This window comes from Myodes glareolus, chromosome 18, assembly GCF_982192425.1.
Source record: "Myodes glareolus chromosome 18, mMyoGla1.1, whole genome shotgun sequence".
Taxonomy (NCBI): Eukaryota; Metazoa; Chordata; class Mammalia; order Rodentia; family Cricetidae; genus Myodes; species Myodes glareolus.
Genome location: NC_142043.1, coordinates 3,799,673 through 3,819,265, shown reverse-complemented (window position 1 = coordinate 3,819,265; position 19,593 = coordinate 3,799,673). Strand labels below are relative to the sequence as shown.

The 19,593-nt window shown below is 44.5% G+C and overlaps 1 long non-coding RNA gene across 1 annotated transcript; it reads left to right on the top strand.

Annotated features, from left to right (window-relative positions):
* Positions 1–4,822: 4,822 nt before the first annotated feature.
* On the top strand, positions 4,823–14,459 carry LOC146890715 (uncharacterized). Its single transcript, XR_014998237.2, has 2 exons — positions 4,823–13,775; positions 14,069–14,459. It is a non-coding gene; the product is annotated as an uncharacterized LOC146890715 (long non-coding RNA).
* Positions 14,460–19,593: the final 5,134 nt, after the last annotated feature.

The following is a 19,593-nucleotide window of genomic DNA, read 5'->3' as shown; positions in this document are numbered from 1 at the left end:
GAACCCCACCAGCAAAGACACTGAGAGAAACAATTAATAAATGGGACCTCCTGAAACTGAAAAACTTCTGTAAAGCAAAGGACACGGTCAACAAGACAAAACGACAGCCCACAGAATGGGAAAAGATCTTCACTAACCTTATATCAGACAGAGGTCTGATCTCCAAAATATACAAAGAACTCAAGAAATTGGACACCAATCACACAATCCAATTAAAAAATGGACTACAGACCTAAACAGAGAACTCTCAACAGAGGAATCTAAAATGGCTGAAAGATACTTAAGGAAATGTTCAACATCCTTAGTCATCAAGAAATACAAATCAAAACAACTCTGAGATTCCATCTTATACCTGTAAGAATGGCCAAGATAAAAAAAAAAACACTGATGACAACATATCCTGGAGAAGTTATGGGGAAAAGGGAACACTTCTGCATTGCTTGCTGTGGGGAATGCAAGCTGGTTACAGCCCCTTTGAATGTCAGTGTGGCAATTTCTCAGAAAATTAGGAAACAACCTTCCTCAAGACTCAGCAATACCACTTTTGGGTATATATCCAAAGGATGCTCAATTGTGCCACAAGGACACGTGCTCAGCTATGTTCATAGTAGCATTGTTTGTCATAGCCAGAACCTGGAAACAACCTAAATGCCCCTGACCAAAGAATGGATAAGGAAAATATGGTACATTTACACAATGGAGAAAAAAAAAGAACAACATTTTGAATTTTGCAGGAAAATGGATGGAGCTAGAAAACATCATTTTGAGTGAGGTAACCCAGACACAGAAAGACAATTATCACATTTACTCACTCATAAGTGGTTTTTAAACATAAAGCAAGGAAAACCTGCCCACAAATCACAATCCCAAAGAACCTAGACAACAATGAGGACATACACAGATCTAATCTTCATGGGAAGTAGAAAAAGACAAGATCTCCTGAGTAAATTGGGAGCATAGGGACTTTGGGAGAGAGTTGAAGGGGAGGGGAGAGTCAGGGAGGGGAGCAGAGATAAATGTAGAACTCAATTAAAATTATTAAAAACAGTAAGTTTCATGATTTGTAAGTATACGAACTTCAAAAATATTTACAAGTCCACCGCCCTCTCCCTGTGTTTGTGTTTGTGTGTGTGTGTGTTTGAGATGGGGTCTCATATAACCAAATATGGCCTCATATTTAGTATGTGATAAAGACTGGTTGTAGACATCTGGTCTTCCTACTTCTACCTCCAACTTCCAGGATTAATGGTGTGCACCACCATGCCCAGCCTAATTCACCAATATTAAATCATTATTTTTTGCTGTTTATCTATTTGAGTTCTATATTTTCCATGACTGATCTTTGTAGAGAGCTGCTTTGTGCCGCACCTTAAAGATGGTGCTGGCTTCTGCCTTTCACCCCCCGAATGGTGAGGGCTCTCGGTTGTAAATAACTCCATACATGGCTAAAGCTAAGGATCTGGCTTGCTTCTGCGTACTTGGGCCTATCCACATTTCCTATGTGGCTTGCTGGAGTTGGCTACCCAGAGGTTATTTTAGCTGTGGGCTGGCTTTCCCTAGGGTCAGAAGATTATTCAAGGTTCCTGATTAAACTGCATTGGGAAGAGTCCAGTGTTGTGTTTTCTTTGCGGGACAAAGCAGACACTACAAGTGGTGGCCTGTACGGTGACACTCCTCTTGTCAAGGACTCAGAACTCTCTGTAGCCAGGGCTGTGCACAGATAAGTCCCCAGGTAAAAAAAGGGGATCCTGTGATCAAAGCAGGGGCTAGTTGCTCACCCTGTAAATAAAGGGAGAGAAACTGTGGCAAAGCGGGGGTTAATTGCTCTTCTCTGTAAATAAAGAGAGAACAATCACTTCAAGAGTGGAGATTAATTGCTCACTCTGTAGATAAGGAGTGAGTGAAGAGCGAAGAGTGGTTTTGCAAGTTGACAAAACGAAAGTAAAAGAAAAATAAATCAATTATGGGTGCTAATCATTCACACCCAATTTTTTTGGCTCTTAACGAACTGCTACGTTCAAAGAATTTAAAGATAAAATGAAGTATTTTGGAGAGGTTTCTGAACGAATGTGATGCCATTGCACCCTGGTTCGCCATTTCAGGGAGTCTCTCGATATCCTCGTGGGAGAAGCTAGGGAGAGACCTAGATTTTGCCTTTGAACAAGGGACACTTAAAAGTGGGATCAGGCCAATTTGGAAGTTAATTAGAGGCTGTCTGGAGGACCAGCGTTGCAGTGAAGCGGTAGAAAATGGACAGGCAGCACTGGAAATGTTGCTAGAGGAAAGATCAGAGAAGTCAGAGAAGGCAAGCAGTAAAAGAAACCATCAGAAGCAAGGAAAGTTATACCCAGACTTTTCTGAGTTAGAAGAGTCAGATGAGAAACTGCAGCCACTCATAAAAAGGTTGGAGAAGGCAAAACTGAGAAAAGGGGAGAGAAAAAAAGGAGAAAGGAGGTTCAAAAGCTCTGACGCCTTGCCCCATGACACCCTCTACCCCTCCACCTTATGTGGGAGGAGGTCAGGGCAGCTCCAGATGCACATTTTATCTGGACATCTGGAAAGCGGTGAAAACTGAGTTGCAACTAGCATATCCAGTGTTTCAAGGTCCGCAAGAAATTAGGTATGAAGAGCCCCTGGATTTTAAGGTGATTAAGTCTTTGGTTGAGTCTGTGGGAATTTATGAATTTACAGCCTCTTTTGCGGTGGCGAAGGTAGAAGCCCTGAATAGATACTGTATGACACCTAGCGACTGGAGTGGGCTTGCTCGGGCATGCCTGAGCCCTGGACAGTACTTAGATTGGAGAGCCTTTTTGATTGAGTTTGCTAGCGAGCAGGCTACAGCTGATCAAGCAGCTGGAAATCCAGCGTGGGACAGAGATATGCTGCTCAGACTTAGAACAGGCCTATGTGGAGTTAATTAAATTGCTTGAAAGGAAGGGATTGTTTATAGCCCCTGAAAAGGTACAAAAAGATAAGACTGTCAATTATCTAGGAGCACAACTTTGTAAGAAGCAAATTGTTCCACAAAAGGTAGAATTGAGAAAAGATAATTTAAAGACCTTGAATGATTTTCAAAAGTTGTTAGGTGATATAAATTGGCTTAGATGTTATTTGAAGTTGCCAAATTATGAGTTAAAACCCTTATATAATGTTTTACGTGGAGGTTCCACTTTGGATTCTCCAAGGCAACCGACTAATGAGGCACGAGAGGCATTGAGGAAGGTGAAAAGTAGATTACAAGATGCCTTTCTACAAAGGGTTCAAGAGGGCCAAGACATTGTTTTATGCATTCTTCCTTCATATCACCAGCCTACAGGGTTGTTATGGCAAAATGGGCCATTGCTTTGGATTTATCCCAAAAGATCTCCAGCCAAATCTCTTGAGCATTATCCTACTGCTGTGGCAACTTTAGCCCTGAACGGGATTCAACAGTGTTTACAATATTTTGGGACTGCCCCTACCATCATTATAGTGCCTTATTCCAGCCATCAGTTTAAGATCTTGTCTGCTACGATAGATGATTGGGCTATTTTGCAGTGTGGTTTTGATGGCAACATAGATAATCATTATCCCAAACATCCATTGTTGGGATTTTTTAAGGAGCATTCTGTAATATTTCCTAAAATAACATCATCGTAGCCTATTTCCATGGCTCCAAATGTATTTACAGACGGATCTAATACAGGCTGTGAGGTGTATATGATAGATAAACAAGAACCCGTGATGCATCAGTTTCAACCTGACTCTCCTCAGATTGTTGAATTACAAATTGTAGTTGAAGTCTTTAAAGTTTGCCCTTTTGCATTTAAGCTAATATTGAATTCTGCATACGTTGTTAATGCCCTTATAATTTTAGAAGTAGCTGGACCTATTAAAAGTTCCAGTACAGTGTGCCTTTTATTTCAACAATTGCAACATTTAATTTGGCAGAGAAGAAATAGATTTTACATTCAGCATGTTAGAGCCCATACGGGTCTGCCAGGACCCTTGAGTGAAGGAAATGATATAGCTGATCAGTGGACTAGGATGGAATGTATATTCATGAGTTCTACCTTGGAAAAGGCGAGAGCTTTTCATAAAGCTTTTCATGTTAATGCTAAAGCATTATAACAAAAATTTCATCTCTCTCGAGCAGATACTCGACAAGTGATTTTAGATTGCTCTCAATGTGTGACTCATCAACACGCACCCAGTATTGGAGTAAATCCACGAGGTCTACTCCCTCTAAAAATCTGGCAAATGGATGTGACACATATATCTGAGTTTGGAAATATAAAATATGTACATGTGTCTGTGGACACCTGTTCAGGCGTAATACATGCCACACCTCTGACAGGAGAAAAGGTGCACAATGTCATTGCCCATTGCCTGGAAGCCTGGGTTGCCTGGGGCAAACCTCAACAATTAAATACTGACAATGGACCAGCTTACACAGGTCAAATGTTTGCCTCCTTTTGTCTACAAACGGAAGTGCAGCTTGTTCATGGCTTGCCTTATAACCCTCAAGGACAAGGCATTGTGGAGCGTGCTCACTGCACACTAAAAGAATGTCTGCTAAAACAAAAAGGGGGAATAGGCCACGGCTGGACCCCAAAAGAGAGACTTTCCCTTGCTTTATTTACTATAAATTTTTTAAAATTTGGACGCTCAAGGTCTTTCTGCAGCTGATAGACATCAGGACCCCCATGGCCCTGTTAAAGGGATGGTCAAGTGAAAAGATATCCTGACAGGGCTCTGGTACAGGCCTGATCCTGTGATGGCATGGGCACAAGGTTCTCTTTGTGTTTTCCCCTAGGATGGACAAGATCCGGTGTGGATCTCTGAGCGACTGATCTCTGAGTGTCCGGGACCATGAAGACCATGAAGTTGGTGCTGATAGCACTATGGCCCATTCTGCTGATGATTCCGAACGGATGGATGGAACTAAGATGGCGGATCCTTTCCATGTTCCCACGACCAATGCTGATTCATCACGATGCTAAGTTGTTTCCCCGACTGTTTACTAGTAATAGAAGTCTTGATATTCCTCATTTGCCAATGGAAGTGGATTTAGCACCCATAGAAGAGAATAGATCTTTTAGCCTGGAAGGAACCTTATGTTTTTATATAGTTTATAATATTTCTGAAGCATCCTCCTGTATTCCCTTATATAATCAAATGGCTGGTTGGTTTGATTTGCCCTCGAGTTCTAGTGGCCCCTGTCATTCGGCGAATGCAACTTAGGAATCGGGATGGTGGCCTGCAAAAATGGATGATGGTATTCCTCCACACCAACCAAAATGGGCTCCCTATTGTTGGAGAAAGAACTGGGGAGGGGTCTGGCCCGGGACTGGTTGTTAGTCCCATACAGTGACTTGGGCTGATAAAGCACAGCATTTTACTTTTTCCCCAGGGATTAGCAAGGCTTTAATAAAAGTTTTGCAGGCTTTAATTTTAGTGATCAAAATCCTTTCCAAAGATATGTGTCTAACCCCTTTGATAATTGGTTGCTGTGTGGTCTTAATGGTAGTTGCATAAATTTAGAACCCATGATTATGATTGGTGGAGGAGTTCATGGAGTTAGCCAATTTACCTGGAGTATGTCTCGCCTGTGGGGATATTGGGGCTCTAAGCCGTCCTATGTTACTGTTACTTCCACCAATGGCACCACTAGTATTTATTCAACCCAATCTGGCTGTTCTGGTGAAGGAAGTAAAGCAATTTATAATATTACCTATAAGTTCACCCCAGTGTGTGTTTATCCTCCATTTTGTTTGTTGTAAGTAATACGGAGCCAAACAATTGTAATAATGAGACTTGCTTTTATGCTCAATGCTGGAATGCCAGTTAATTTAAATATGCGGTTGTCACCCGCATGCCATGGTGGATACCCATCTCTGTGGATGCTCCTCATGCTATGAGCGTATTTAGACAGAAAAGAGATTTTGGAATTACTGCTGCCATCATTGCTGCCACTTCCCTGGCGGCAGTTAGAGCTGCCACTGCAGCGATTGCCATGAGCCATACTGTGCAGAATGCACAGACTTTGAATAACCTTTCAGCCAACGTTGCATTGGCTTTGGATGTTCAGAAAGGAATCAATGAAAGGAGGATTAATGGTAGTTAATCAAAGAATTGATTTGGTGCAAGAACAAATTGATATCCTCTGGAAGTTGGCTCAGCTAGGATGCCAATGGAAATATGCTGGACTCTGTATGACAAGTATACAATATGAGAATTTTACCCATGCTGCAAACTTGTCTAAACAATTGTCTAGTTATCTCCTAGGTAATTGGACTGCAGAATTTGAAACCATGATGGAGCAGCTGAGGGTGGCCATCGTTACCATGAATTCTACCTGAGTGGATGCTGGAGTGGCTGAATGGCTCTCATCCTGGATCTCTGTAGCTATGAATCATCTGAAGGAGGGGGCAGGCTTGGGAGCGTTAGCTGGCTTTCTGCTGTTGGTCTCTCTAGCCTGTCTGTGGTGTATCTGTCGGATCAGGGACTCTCAGCGTCACAGTGCAGCCATGATAATACAAGCCTTTACAGCCACAGAGACTGGCCAATCCCCCCCCTAAGCATGGTTAGCCACCATGAGAAGATAATGTGACGCATTCAGGGTGCGAGGCAAGGCACTGCACTCAAGGACAGCCTTTGATGGCCTTGAGAAGAGCATGCCTAGCTGCATGTGGGTTGATGCCCAAGATCCCACCTATGGAAAATGGCATCAAGCCAGTCTGGCACTCTTTGTGTGGAAGACACCTAAGGAGGATCAGTACAAGGCTCTTGTTTTCACAGAGAGCAGGCCTCTACTCTTACCTGTGGCGTATAAAACTAAAAGGGGGAACTGTAGAGAGCTGCTTTGTGCCACACCTTAAAGATGGCGCTGGTCCCTACACTCCACCCCCGGGTGGAATGTGCTTTCAGTTGTAAATAACTTCATACATGGCTAAAGCTAAGGATCTGGCTTGCTTCTGTGTACCTGGGCCTATCCGCATTTCCCACGTGGCATGCTGGAGTTGGCTACCCAGAGGCTATTTTAGCTGTGGGCTGGCTTTCCCTGGGGTCAGATTTGATGGAGGAGGGTTATCTGTCTATTGTGTTATTTTCATTGGTCAATAAAGAGACTGCCTTGGCCCTTTGATAGGACAGAAAATTAGGTAGGTGGAGTAAACAGAATAGAATGCTGGGAAGAGGGCAATGGGGCAGATGCCATGGAGCCAGCCACCAGGTCAGACATGCTGAATCTTTCCCGGTAAGCCACCACCTCGTGGTACTATACAGATTATTAGAAATGGGTTAATCAAGATGTGAGAGTTAGCCAGTAACTAACTCTCTAGAGATAATGGGCCAGGCAGTATTTAAATGAAAACAACTTATGTGTTATTATTTCTGGGACTAAGCTAGCCATGCGGGAGCTGGGTGAGGCGAAAAGCAGGCCTGCCCGCAGCCCATCACTACACAGATTATTCAAGGTTCCTGATTAAACTGCATTGGGAAGAGTCCAGTGTTGTGTTTTCTTTGCAGGACAAAGCAGACACTACAGATTTTGAACTTGATACATATCCAAGAATAACCTTGAACCTGTGATCCTCCTTCCTCTACTTCCCTGCTCTGGGACTGCACACAGCCTCACAGTAGCCAGCTACACTCACCAATCTTACTCTCCCATTTTCTCTTGTTTCTTGCCTTTCTCCATGCAGAATACATTAGTTTGACTTATCACCCTCCCAAACTATAGGACAACCAAATACATATTGCCGAGACTAAAAACTTAGGTTTAGTCAGTTTGTAGTACATGGTGAATGGAGAGAACCAGCTTGGTGATTTCCTCTGGCTCCCATATACGCGGTCACACATACACACACACATTAAAAAAAATGTAAAGAATCAGAAATCCAGCCTCTTGAGTAGGCTGTTGTTATTTTGTTTGCTAAAATTACCAGCCAGTACTATATAGACCTTTACATAAGGGCTGGAGTCCTTTGAATTCGGGCACAAGGCTCTATGATCAATCCTCAGCATCACAAAAATTAATAATTAACTAATATCACTCCAAACCAAATCAAAAAGCACATCCCTTTCAATCTCTAATTTCCTAGGTGATTTGATTTGCACTTTCTGCTGTAAGGGAAAAATGCTTAGATGCTGCACCATGTGGTACAAGCTGCTTAGAAGATACTACACTCAGGATGCTGTTTTTCTGTTTAGAATTTTGTTGGTTGAGTGTTTCAGAGCCTGTGATTTGGGAAGATGGAGTGGGAGGCTTACCAGCAGTTCTTATAAACATCTGAGTACTTATTTAGTAGTAGAAACACAGAGAGAACACAATGTTAGACAAAAGAGCCTGCTTAGCTTGTTCGGCTCCTGGTCCCAGATCAAGCCTGCTAGTGTATTCTGAGGAGTTGCCTCTGTGCCAGCTTCAGCCCTGAGTTGCCAGCCTGCTGAGGCGGAGGGAGCAAACAAAGAACAATGCCACTGTTGTAAAGAGCCATGTTTATGTTGTCAGCGTCTTTCCTTTGTCAGCTTATTTTCTAAGTCTGTAATTCTGCCTGACTTCTCAACATCTCTGCTTCCAGTGATCCTCCAGTGAGTCACAAGGTCTATAGGATCTGGCGAAAGTCTGACCCTTCCTGTCTCTGCACTTTCCCATCCTCTAAGGACCTTCACGCATGCACCCTACACTCCTTAAACCTGCACTCCCCAAAGCCACCACCCTCACAGCCATGTCCTTCATGGTGGCCAGTTAGTCCTTGCTTTCTCGATTTTTTCTCTCACTTCCACAAGTAACCTTAACATTGCCAGAAGGATGTGGTACCAGCTTATAATTCCAACACCGAATTGGCAGAGGCAGGAAAATCCCTGCAAATTGAAAGTCAGCCTAAACTAACTACATAGGAGATTCTGTCTGGAAAAAAAACAACAAACAAACAACAACAACAAAAAAGAACTCACTACATAGGCCTAGCTGACCTGGAATCTGCTGCGTCTGCCCCCAAACACTTGGATTAAAGATGTACAGTGCCACACCTAGCTATTGCACTTTGTTTATTAGAGTTGTTTCTTACTGGTTACTGTAATTTCTTATTGTGCCTAATCTACAAATTAACTTTTTCACAGACATCTTGTGTGTAACAAACAGAGAATGTAGACTTTGGTATTCACTGGCATGTGTCCCTGGGGCTTTGGAAGGCTTCAGGGGAGTCACACAAGCTAAAACCAAATAATGAGAACTCTGTTCAGAGCTTGGCTACCATGCAGTGTTACTCTTTAAAACCTTACTGCTTTACCTGGACCTGAAGTTTTAACTTCTGGGAAGTTTGAGCTAGGAAGACCCCCCAAATTCAAAGCCTGCCTGGATTACAGAATGAGTTCAAGGCCAGAGTGGATAATTTTCTGAGACTCTGTCCCCTCCAATCAAAAAATGCCCGGGATGTTTCTATGTGGTAGGCATTTGTCCCACAAATGCATGGAGGCCCACCTTGTTTCAATCACTGGTGCCAAAATAAAGCTAAAGAAACACAAAAATATAGTGAAGGTATGTGTTGTCTTGGCTGAGGATGTAATTCATTCAGGGCCCTGCTTAGCATATGCTGGGTTTGATTATAAAAAAAAATACTGCAATACCTGACAATGAAAGAATTCTGTTCTTTAGATTATTGTTAGAAAGTTTGTATGTCATGTGTGAGATTGTAGGGGTATATTATTTGTATTTTGATAAATAAATCTTACATGAAGACCAGAAGCAAAGCTAAAGCCACTAGAGGTCAAGTAATGGTAGCACACACCTTTAATCCCAGGATTTGGGAGACAGAGTCAGATGGATCTCTGTGAGTTTAAGGTCATCCAAGATCAATGCAGAAACAAATCCAGGTGGTGGTGGTGGCTCGCACCTTTAATCCCAGTCCTAGGGAGTCACACACCTTTATTCTCAGCACTAGACAGAATATAAAATGGGAGGTGAGAGAAGCTTAGGCTGCTTAGTTTATGGTCACTCAGCCTTGGTAGGTAAGACTTCTCTAGTGGCTTGGTTGCTTTGCTTTTTTGGTTTTCGGGTTGAACCCCAATTTCTGTCTCTGGGCTTTTATTATTCATGCTACACGAGACATGGGGCTTATTCTCTAGCACTACAAAACAAAACAATCACAAGAAAATGAAGCCTTAGTGACGGAGAGATGGTGAGACAGAAAGAAGAGGACACATTGTGGCACCAGTTAACCCGCACTTACAGACTGACATTCAGTAAGAAAAAAGTGGAAGGAGCACATGCTCCAGCTGGAGAGAAAGCTCAACAGTTAAGAGCATCTCTTAGATTTGAGTCCCAGAATCCACAGGTAGTTTACAACTGCCTGTAACTCCAGAGACCTCACATCCACTTGTGGTCATATACACATATACATATACATATACTTGACACACACAAATCTTTTTATTTTATTTTTTCAAGACAGGGTTTCTCTGTAGCTTTTGGGGCGTATCCTGGAACTAACTCTTGTAAACCAGGCTGGTTGTGACTGCCTCTGTCTCCTGAGTGCTGAGATTAAAGGCATGTGCTACCACCGCCTGGCCACAAATCTTTTTAAAAAGCTCCTATTAAGTTTATTCCACAACCAGGCAATTGTACACGCCTTTAGTCCCAGCACTGGGGAAGCAGAGGCAGGTGGATCTCTGTGAGGCCAGCCTGGTCTACAAGAGCTAGTTCTAGGACAGACTCCAAAGCCACAGAGAAACTCTGTCTCAAAAAAACAAAACAAAACAAAAAAATTCATTCCACAAAGATCTCTTCTATCTCTACCTGCTTTATCTGTCTTTGTGTCTGTCTGTCTATCTATCTATCTATCTACCCCCAAGAAGACCACCATGGAACCACACTTCTGAAAGCAAAAGCAAGGTTTTGTCTATTAAGTACAGGCTACCACGGGTCCTATGTCACACAGTCTGACACAGCAGATGGAGGAAGAAGGACCCTGTCTATTTTTGTAAGGGATTTATAAAGACAAAAACCACAAAGCAGTCACAAGGTTACAGTCTCAAAATATAAAATTACTTATCAAAATTGGCTAAAGGTGAGGTCTTTACCTCACCTCAGCTGTTAGTTCCTGATAGGCTATTAGTATCTAAGAGGGGATAGCTACAGCCTCCCTGGTTATGTCCTCCAGATATCTGCCGACCCTGTGCTAACCACAGGGGTGAAACAGTGGTTAATTAGGTACCTACAAGGACATTTGAAGCAAAAAGATGTAAACAAATGTTTGAGTACCCTGGTGAGGTCACTTTGACCAGGGCAGACACAGACTCTTGGGAATGTTTATGGCTTTGATGGACTGCATTCAGCCCCCTAGTTAGTTCCTGTCTAAAATGGAGTTCTTTTTCAAAATGGAGTTTATTTTGCTCCTTCATTCCTTCATAGCTTTTCACAGACAGGCCTAGAACTCACCAAATAAACCAAGCTAGTTTTGACCTGTCTGGCAGTCTGCCTTGATGCGAGGGTCACACTGAGATACCTCAGCTAGCTCCTTTTCTGATCTTATTTTCTGCTGCTTTATTTTCTCATGAATTGCTTCAGAAATTAGATTTCAGACTTGAAGAAAGCCCAAGTGTGCATCTAAGGGTGTGTGGAGGGCACAAGCAGTGCACACTTCCAGCACTTTCCTTCATTTCTGCCAACAACTGGCAAACCAACATGAAATCATACTTAAAAGAATTAGCTTCTCCTTTGCCACACCCACATTTCTGAGTGCTAGAACTCCTCATGAGGCCTGGAAGTCAAAACTCTGCTAACAAGAGTCAGCGGGCTTCGTTAGCCGGCTGTGTTGTCTTCTTGTCTCAGACCTGTTATAATAAAGGAAATTTAGTTCCAAACAGGCTATGCGTGTATGTATGGAAGAAGGAAGAAGTCAAGGAAGAAAAGAAGCCATATTTTAGCTGATTTCAAATTAGAATAGCCCTAATATTTACTGAAAATCCAGTGTTTCTAAACATGGCTCTGAAACTTATTTGTTGGTTTCTTTATCCATTTTTGCTGTGATATTTTATGTTCTGACAAAGCTTGCCTAAAGATCAGATGGCGTTAGCCACTAGTTAACCATAGAGGTGTGGAGGTCTCCACAGACAGGAGAGAGGAAGTGATAAGACAGGTTGTAGATAAGATTTCGGCCCTTTCATTCTGAGTATTCCGAGAGGTAAGAGCTGACTGTGGCTGTTCCTTTACTTCTCTGATGTTTCAGGCTTTACCCAGATATCTGACTTTGATTTTTTATTATTAAGACTAATTAGGATCATGCTTCACATTTTAGAGACAATTTTTAGCGAATTAATTGAGATATGGTTTCATGTAGTCCAGGCTGGCCCAAACTCTGTGAAGATGCCCTTGAAGAATTTTTTTGATCCTGCTGCCTCCACTGTAATTCCTTTAGCCACCCGTAAGGCTGCACTTCCGCGTTCTGAGGCCGGCCCATGTATCCCAGGTGCACATTGCGGGATCTGTGTTTCAAATGTGGTAAAATGGGTCACTGGGCCTGAGGATGCCCTAATCCTCATCTTAGTCCTAGGAGACCTTGTCCAAGGTGTCACAGGGAAGGTCACTGGTCAGTAGATTGTCCTCCTGTGCAAAGTGGCATGGAGGCATCGGACCCGGAGAATTCCCAAGTTGACCTGTTGGGCCTGGCCCTGGACGAATGAGACTGCCCTGGCTCCTATGACCTGACTGCTACTGCCATCTGTAATAAGTATTACAATGCCACGGGTATTCATTACAGTATCAGGACAGTCCATCTCTTTTCTCTTGGATACTGGAGCCACGTACTCAGTACTGAGGGAGTTTTGGGAGCCTACCTCTTCTAGCTCCCCTATTGTTGGGGTAGGAGACAGCTTATTTACCTCAACAGACTGCACCACTCAATTGTGTATTTAGAGGCATTTATCTCACTCTTTCATTTTTAGTTATGCCAGCTGGTCTGGTACCTCTCATGGGAAGGGACTTTTTAACAAAGGTAGGAGTCTCCATTTCTTTTCTCCTCCCATTCACCTTACCCCAGACTCACCAGTAGTTCCACTCCTCCTTCTCCTAGCCTCCCAACCTTCTGACACTAACGTGTCTTTTCCTCTACCAGCCTCCCAGGTAGACCCCCAAGTCTGGGACACCCAAAACCCCTCCATCACTAAACACCATTCCCCCGTTGTTAATCAATTACAGGATCCTACTAAATACATTACCCAAGCTCAGTACCCCCTCTCTCTTTCCAGAGCCTTAAGGGATATTTCTGACCTTTTAAGGAAAAAGCTGCTTCGCCCCACCTCTTCTCTTTTAACACCCCTATACTTGCTGTTAAAAAATCTAATGGAACTTACTGTCTGGTTCAAGACATTAACTCATTAACTCCGCAGTCGTAGCTCTTCACCCAGTATCCCTAATCCTCTCGCCCTTCTATCCACTATTCCTCCAGGAACCTTCCACTTCTTGGTTCTAAACCTCAAGGATGCCTTTTTCTCTATTCCTCTCAGCCCTAAATCTCACCTGTACTGACCCTGACGCTAATTTTTCCACATATCTCACCTGGACTGTCCTTCCCCAGGGATTCCAGGACAGCCCACATATGTTTGGCCAGGCTTTAGCTTCCGACCTGCTCTCACTGTCTCTCCCTAAGTCTAAGCTCATACAGTATGTGGGCAACATTTTACTTTGCAGCCCATCATTGGAGATCAGCAAGATGGATACTTCCGCCCTTTTAAATTTCCTGTCCAAATGGGGCTATAGAGTCTCACCTTCTAAGGCTCAACTGTCTACCACTCAGGTAATTTATTTGGGATTAACTATAACTCCAACTCTAGACAGAAAAAAACTAATTCAATCTCTTGCAGTTCCTTCCACCAAAGAAGAGGTTTTATCGTCCCTATTAGTGGCCGGCTTCCTGGATCCCCTCTTTTTCTCTCCTCGCCCCGGCCGTATATGAAGCAGCTCTTGGCTCTCTGCATGAACCCCTTCTCCTTTCTGTTACCAAACCCTTCCAGAGACTTCAGCAGGCCCTTATCCAGGCTCCAGCTCTTCATCGTCCAGATTTAACTCGCCTCTTTTCTCTTTATGTAGCAGAGAAGGAGGAATATGTCCTTGGGGTCTTAGAACATCAACTGGAACCTTCTTTTGCACGTGTAGCATACCTGTCAAAGAAGATGGACCACACCACTTGGGGCTGGGCACCCTGCATACGTACCTTGGTGGTTGCTGAGCTTTTTCTTCCATCTTACGAGGTCCAAGCCATCAGATGACCCAGTTCCTCAAAGCCCGAAGAAATGCAGTTGTAATCAGCCACCTCAGGACGTGATTGGATAGGACGCATCGGACATTCCAAACCCCTCGATGCCCACAAAGTCAGCAGGAAGCAGTTATGAGAGACCTGGCTGCGCTCCCATTCCCTACCCATTAAGATCCTTAACCCGCCCCCCAAAATTTTTATAATAAACAAAAGTGTGAAATGTAATTCCTTTAGCCACCTATAAGGCTGCACTTCCGGGTTCTGAGGCCAGCCCATGTATCCCAGATGCACATGCGTGAGTCGCCCGCCATTTGCATCACCAGTGTCTGACGTAGAAGCCCCCATACGCAGGTGCAGGGTGTAGCGTTGCCCGTCATCAGCGTCTGACGTGGGCACGTCTTTGCCCCTCATGCGCATGTGCTGGGGAACCCTCTTCTTCCCCTTCTGTTCACACCGTTTTACCGAGCTCATCTGCACAAATCTTCTTAATAAACTTATACACGTGGGTTTGTTTGTGTCTCGTGCTCTCTCCTCATCTCCACAGGACATTTTATCCACCTCTACTTGCTGAGATCACAGGTGCATGTCACCACAGTTTGTGCAGTAACTGACCATTGAAGCCATGGTTTCATGTGTACACTCTACCAACTGATTTACATGGCCAGTTCCTATTCAGTGTGCACATATGCTCGTGTGTGTGTGTGTGTGTGTGTGGTGTATGGGTGTGTGAGGATGTGTGTATGTGTTTGTGTATCCTGTGTGTGAGTGCATGTATTTATGCTATGTGTGTTGTGTTGTTGGTATTGAGATAGCTGGTTCTCAAATTCATGGATTCAAGAAATCCTCCATTCTCAGCTATCTGAGCATAGCCATAGTTTGTCTTCAAAAGCAATAGATTTTCTTTGTGTTTATTTAATTTTTAATTCAAAGTAATAATGTGCATGATTAAAGTGTTACTGTGTTTATATGGCTAAAACGTAATTGTAGACTGAATGAGGCAGCAAACACCTATAGTTTCAGCATTCAGGGAGATGGTGCACTAAGGTCAGAAGTTCCAGGTCAGGCCTGGGAATATAGCTTCTAGATTGAGCACTTGCTCAAGGCTTGGTTTATGTAGGCCCATATATCATACAAGATATTTGCAGCCAGACTCTCTGGCCATGCTTAATTTCCAAGGCAGCTACAATCCTGCCAGACAAGCTAGCCACCTAACACAGACTCAGGATTATGGTTCCTTCTCTTTTGTTAATATGTAGATCACCTGTGGAGAGGTGTTGATTCCAAACTGGTGACTTAAGTTGCAAGTGTGGCAGTACTCCCATGTGCCCCGGAAAGAGAATATTAATGAGTTTCCACCTTGGTTTACTTGGGGGATAAAAGGTGTTTGAATAATAACACGGGAGATCTTCAGGAATGGATGAAGACTGAGATGTCCTCCCGATAATGCTGTGTGAACTGTGTCTCATTATTTCCCGTGCCTCCGTACCAGTCCAGTTAGGGAAAAATAGTTTTTATGTTGGGGCGTATGGACCCTGACAGGTTTGATCCCCAGCAACACACATAAAAATAAAAATGGAACAGAGTTTGTGGTGTTGTGAATAAGATTTACCCCCATGTGCTCATATGTTTGAATCCTTAGTCATCAGTGAGTGGGACTATCTTAGAAGGATTAGGGGAGTGTCTTTGTTGGAGGAAATGTGTCTCTGGGGGTGTTTCTAAAGCCCATGCCAGGCTCAGTTCTTTCTCTCACTGCTGCCTGCAGATCAGGAAGTAGAATTCTGGGCTACTTCTCCAGCCCCCTACATATTATCCAACATGATGATAAATGTTACGAATATTCCTAAAAATGAGCCTCTTCACTGATACAAATAATTCCATTCAGACCAAATCAAACCAAATTAAAAGATATTCAGGTTTAATTGGACATCTGTGCTCTCGGGTGGCCTGAGGGGGGGGGGCACAGAAAGTCAACACAACCACCAAAGAGGAAGAGAAAAGACCACGTGTTTATCTTCTGGGGAGCAGTTTAAATAGTCTGTGGGAGTGGTCTTGGCATTTCCTGGGGAGGGGTCAAGGAAAAATATCCTAAGAGGGACAGCTCTGCCATCACAAAGAATTCCAATTAGGTCAGATCAAACCAAATTAAAATGCCCATCATTTTATTAAATACAACACTCTCAGGTGGCTGATCACATGACAGGGAGACAGGAAAGTAGGGAACACATGCAAACCCAGAACCATGTGTTTCTCCACTGGGAGCCCACTTAAATACCTTCCACCGTGGCCATGCATCTAGAGGCACTGGACCCTCCCCCACTCCCTCGTACACTGACTACCCAACCCCCTCCTGTGGAACAACAGTCTCCACATTCATCCCCTTACCCACCCCCATCTGACCCCTCCCCACTCAAACCGAAAGTTCAAGGTCAACTTTTTCCCTACCCACCTTTCTTTTCCTCCCCTCCCTCCTACCCATCTCCCTAATCCCCACACACCTCACCCTACTTCTTGGGCCCCCTCTACACACTAGACTAACCCTCTCCCAATCTTCCTCTGTCTCTTCTCATACCAGAGCTCACCTTAACCCTGCCTTTCTCTGCCCTGTCCAGGAGGAAGCAGGAGTCAATGGCATTATTAAAGTCCATGTTCCCTTCTCTCTTCCAGATCTCTCTCAGATAGAAAAGCAGTTGGGTTCCTTTTCTGCTAATCCTTCTGCTTATGTTAACAAGTTTCACTCTCTGTCCCAGGCCTACGATCTAATCCGGCACAACTTCTATGTCATCTAGACTTCAACTCTCACTTCTGAGGAGCAAAGGAGTCAGGCAGCAGCTAGACAGTGGACAGACCAGACTCACCTAGTAGATAGTCCAGTTCCTGTGGGAGAAGTGGCCCTGACCGCCACAGAACAATCTGGCCTGAACAGCCGACAGAGGTGGGACATCACTGTTTGATGCCTCCTTCAGGGTATGGAGATAATCTCAGGAAAAGTAGTTAATCTTGATAAATGTTGAGAGATCACACAGCTAGCTGATGAAAACCCAGTCATTTTTTAAAACCAATTATAAGAGATCATGGTCCAATATACTAGACTGGACTGAGCCTCCCCAGGGGGAACCACGGTCCGGGCTACTGTAATGGTTGTTCTGTCTCTCTAAGAGACAAGCCACGCCCACTCCCTCCCCCATCCCCTGAGCCTGCAGCCTTAGTCTCTCTTTCTCCCTCTCGGAGAGGCAGCTTTGGCTTCTCTGCTCTCTCTCTCTCTCTCTCTCTCTCTCTCTCTCTCTGCTCTTCTCTCTTCTCCCCCTTCCCTTCCATACTTCCATAACCCACTTAATAAATATCCAGCCTATCCATGTCTCTGTCTCTTGCCCTCCCACCACGTGTCTCCCTGCCAGGGACCAGCCACCGCTCAGGAAACGGCAGCCATCTCTGCCTGGGACTGGCGGCTCCCAGGGCCTGCTTCCACATGGCCTGCTGCCACCGCTTAGGGATCTACAGCATTTTTGCTGCCTGCTGCTGAAAGATCCCTGATTTGGGGAGACCCTCACTCGAGCCTCGGGATAACGCGACCCCCCCCCCCCAGTAACTCATGAGAGACCATCCTTGCTGCAGTCACACGAGGTTTAATGACAAGATGACGAGACGGGGATCAGTGCACTGGGGCCGAGACTCATAACCCACGCAGGGGAAGAGTTCAACCTCGAGTGGCCGGGAGAAGTAGTTTTTATAGGAAGAAACCACATAGCCCAGTAATCCGAAAGGGGGGGCAGGGAGGATGTCACAGAAGATTCCGAAAATTCCAGTGATGATTACAAAGGAGCAACTCTCTGCCTCTCAAGATCAGCTAATTCCTATTCCAGTGATAATTACTAGGGGGTGATAATTACTAGGGGAAATCTCTCTGTCTCTCAAGATTACTCTCAAGATTACTATCTACCTTTATCTTCAGCTAGTTCCTGGAACCCTGGAACTGACTAATCCTAGATTTCTGATTCTTCTCTTCCTGCTAGATTTTTGGCTCTATTTTCCTGTTAGGGGGATCTGGATTTATCCAGGTCTTTCACTGCCGCCGGGGATCCTGCAGAATTTTTAATTTTTCCATTACAGCTACCCATTTTATTTCTCAGTCAGCACCAGATTTTTTTAAAAAAAGTTTAAAAAGGCTGAGGAAGGTCCGCAAACCCCCACACAGGAATTGGGGAAAATGGCCTTTAAGGTTTTTAATGCTTGAGATGAAACAGCTGAGTCCCCCGACAGATGAGGCTGCAATAGGGGGCAATGCTCCAAACCCAATCCCCACCAATATCCCCAAAAGGGGATCAAGGGAAGTCAACCATGAGGTTCCATTGTCCTGCGCTACCGTCTCGCCAGCAAGAACCACACGGTACATATAGGATACTTCTGCAGAAAAGCTTTAATGCCCCTTGGGAGAGCGAGCATCAGCCAACATGGCGGAGACCCAGATATGATGGAACCCATCCCTTATATAAGAAACAGACCCTGCTTTGGACGTGTCACTCTTGGATTGGTCCGCTGCTCCCAGTCCCAGGTGATACCTCGGGAGTAGGCGGGGACTCAGTGGGAAATTACGGAGCACATGTGCGTTCACCTGGCGGTGAAGCCGGATGTCAACGCCATCTTGATAATGGAGAATGTGGCTGTGGCCTTCTACATTCCATCCCATTGGAGCTCAGCCTAAGTCAACCTTGCCAGCAGGCTGCTTCAAACATGGTCTAAACGGCCATTTGGCACGATATTGCCCTGGGCCTCCACCTACAAGGCCATGCCCTATCTGCCAGAAACCTGGACAATGGAAATAAAAATGCCCCTGTGTGGGCTCGTCCTCTATGTCATGCCACAGAGGTCCAGCCTTACCAACATCAGCAAGGGAGACTGTGCCAGCCTTTGAACTTCTCCACCTTGCAGAGGATTGATGCAGCCCAGACTTGGTGACTCCCATAGCCCTTTCTGAGCCTAGGCCAATCACGGTATATTCCACCCACCACCTCTCAGACCTTCTGAGACACTCCTCTCTCTCTCCTTGGACCTTCACGAGTCCAGGTTTTTCACTTACTGTTTCTAGAAAAAACCCCAAATTATTTTGGCCTCCAGTCCTTTCCTAAACCCCGCAACTCTCCTTTCTGCTCTCTACTCCTCTGGTACCTCCTCTCCAAGAGTCTGTAGAAGCTTTAACCTTATTCCTAGGCCAGGTCTTCTAGACCAGTCACTTACAGATTCCCCCAACTCATCCTATTTGTTGAAAGAAGTTCCCTATAGATAAATCAGGAAACCATCAGGCAGCATATGCAGTGGTCACTTCCACTAACACAGTTGAAGTGACCAACCTGCTAATGGGAAC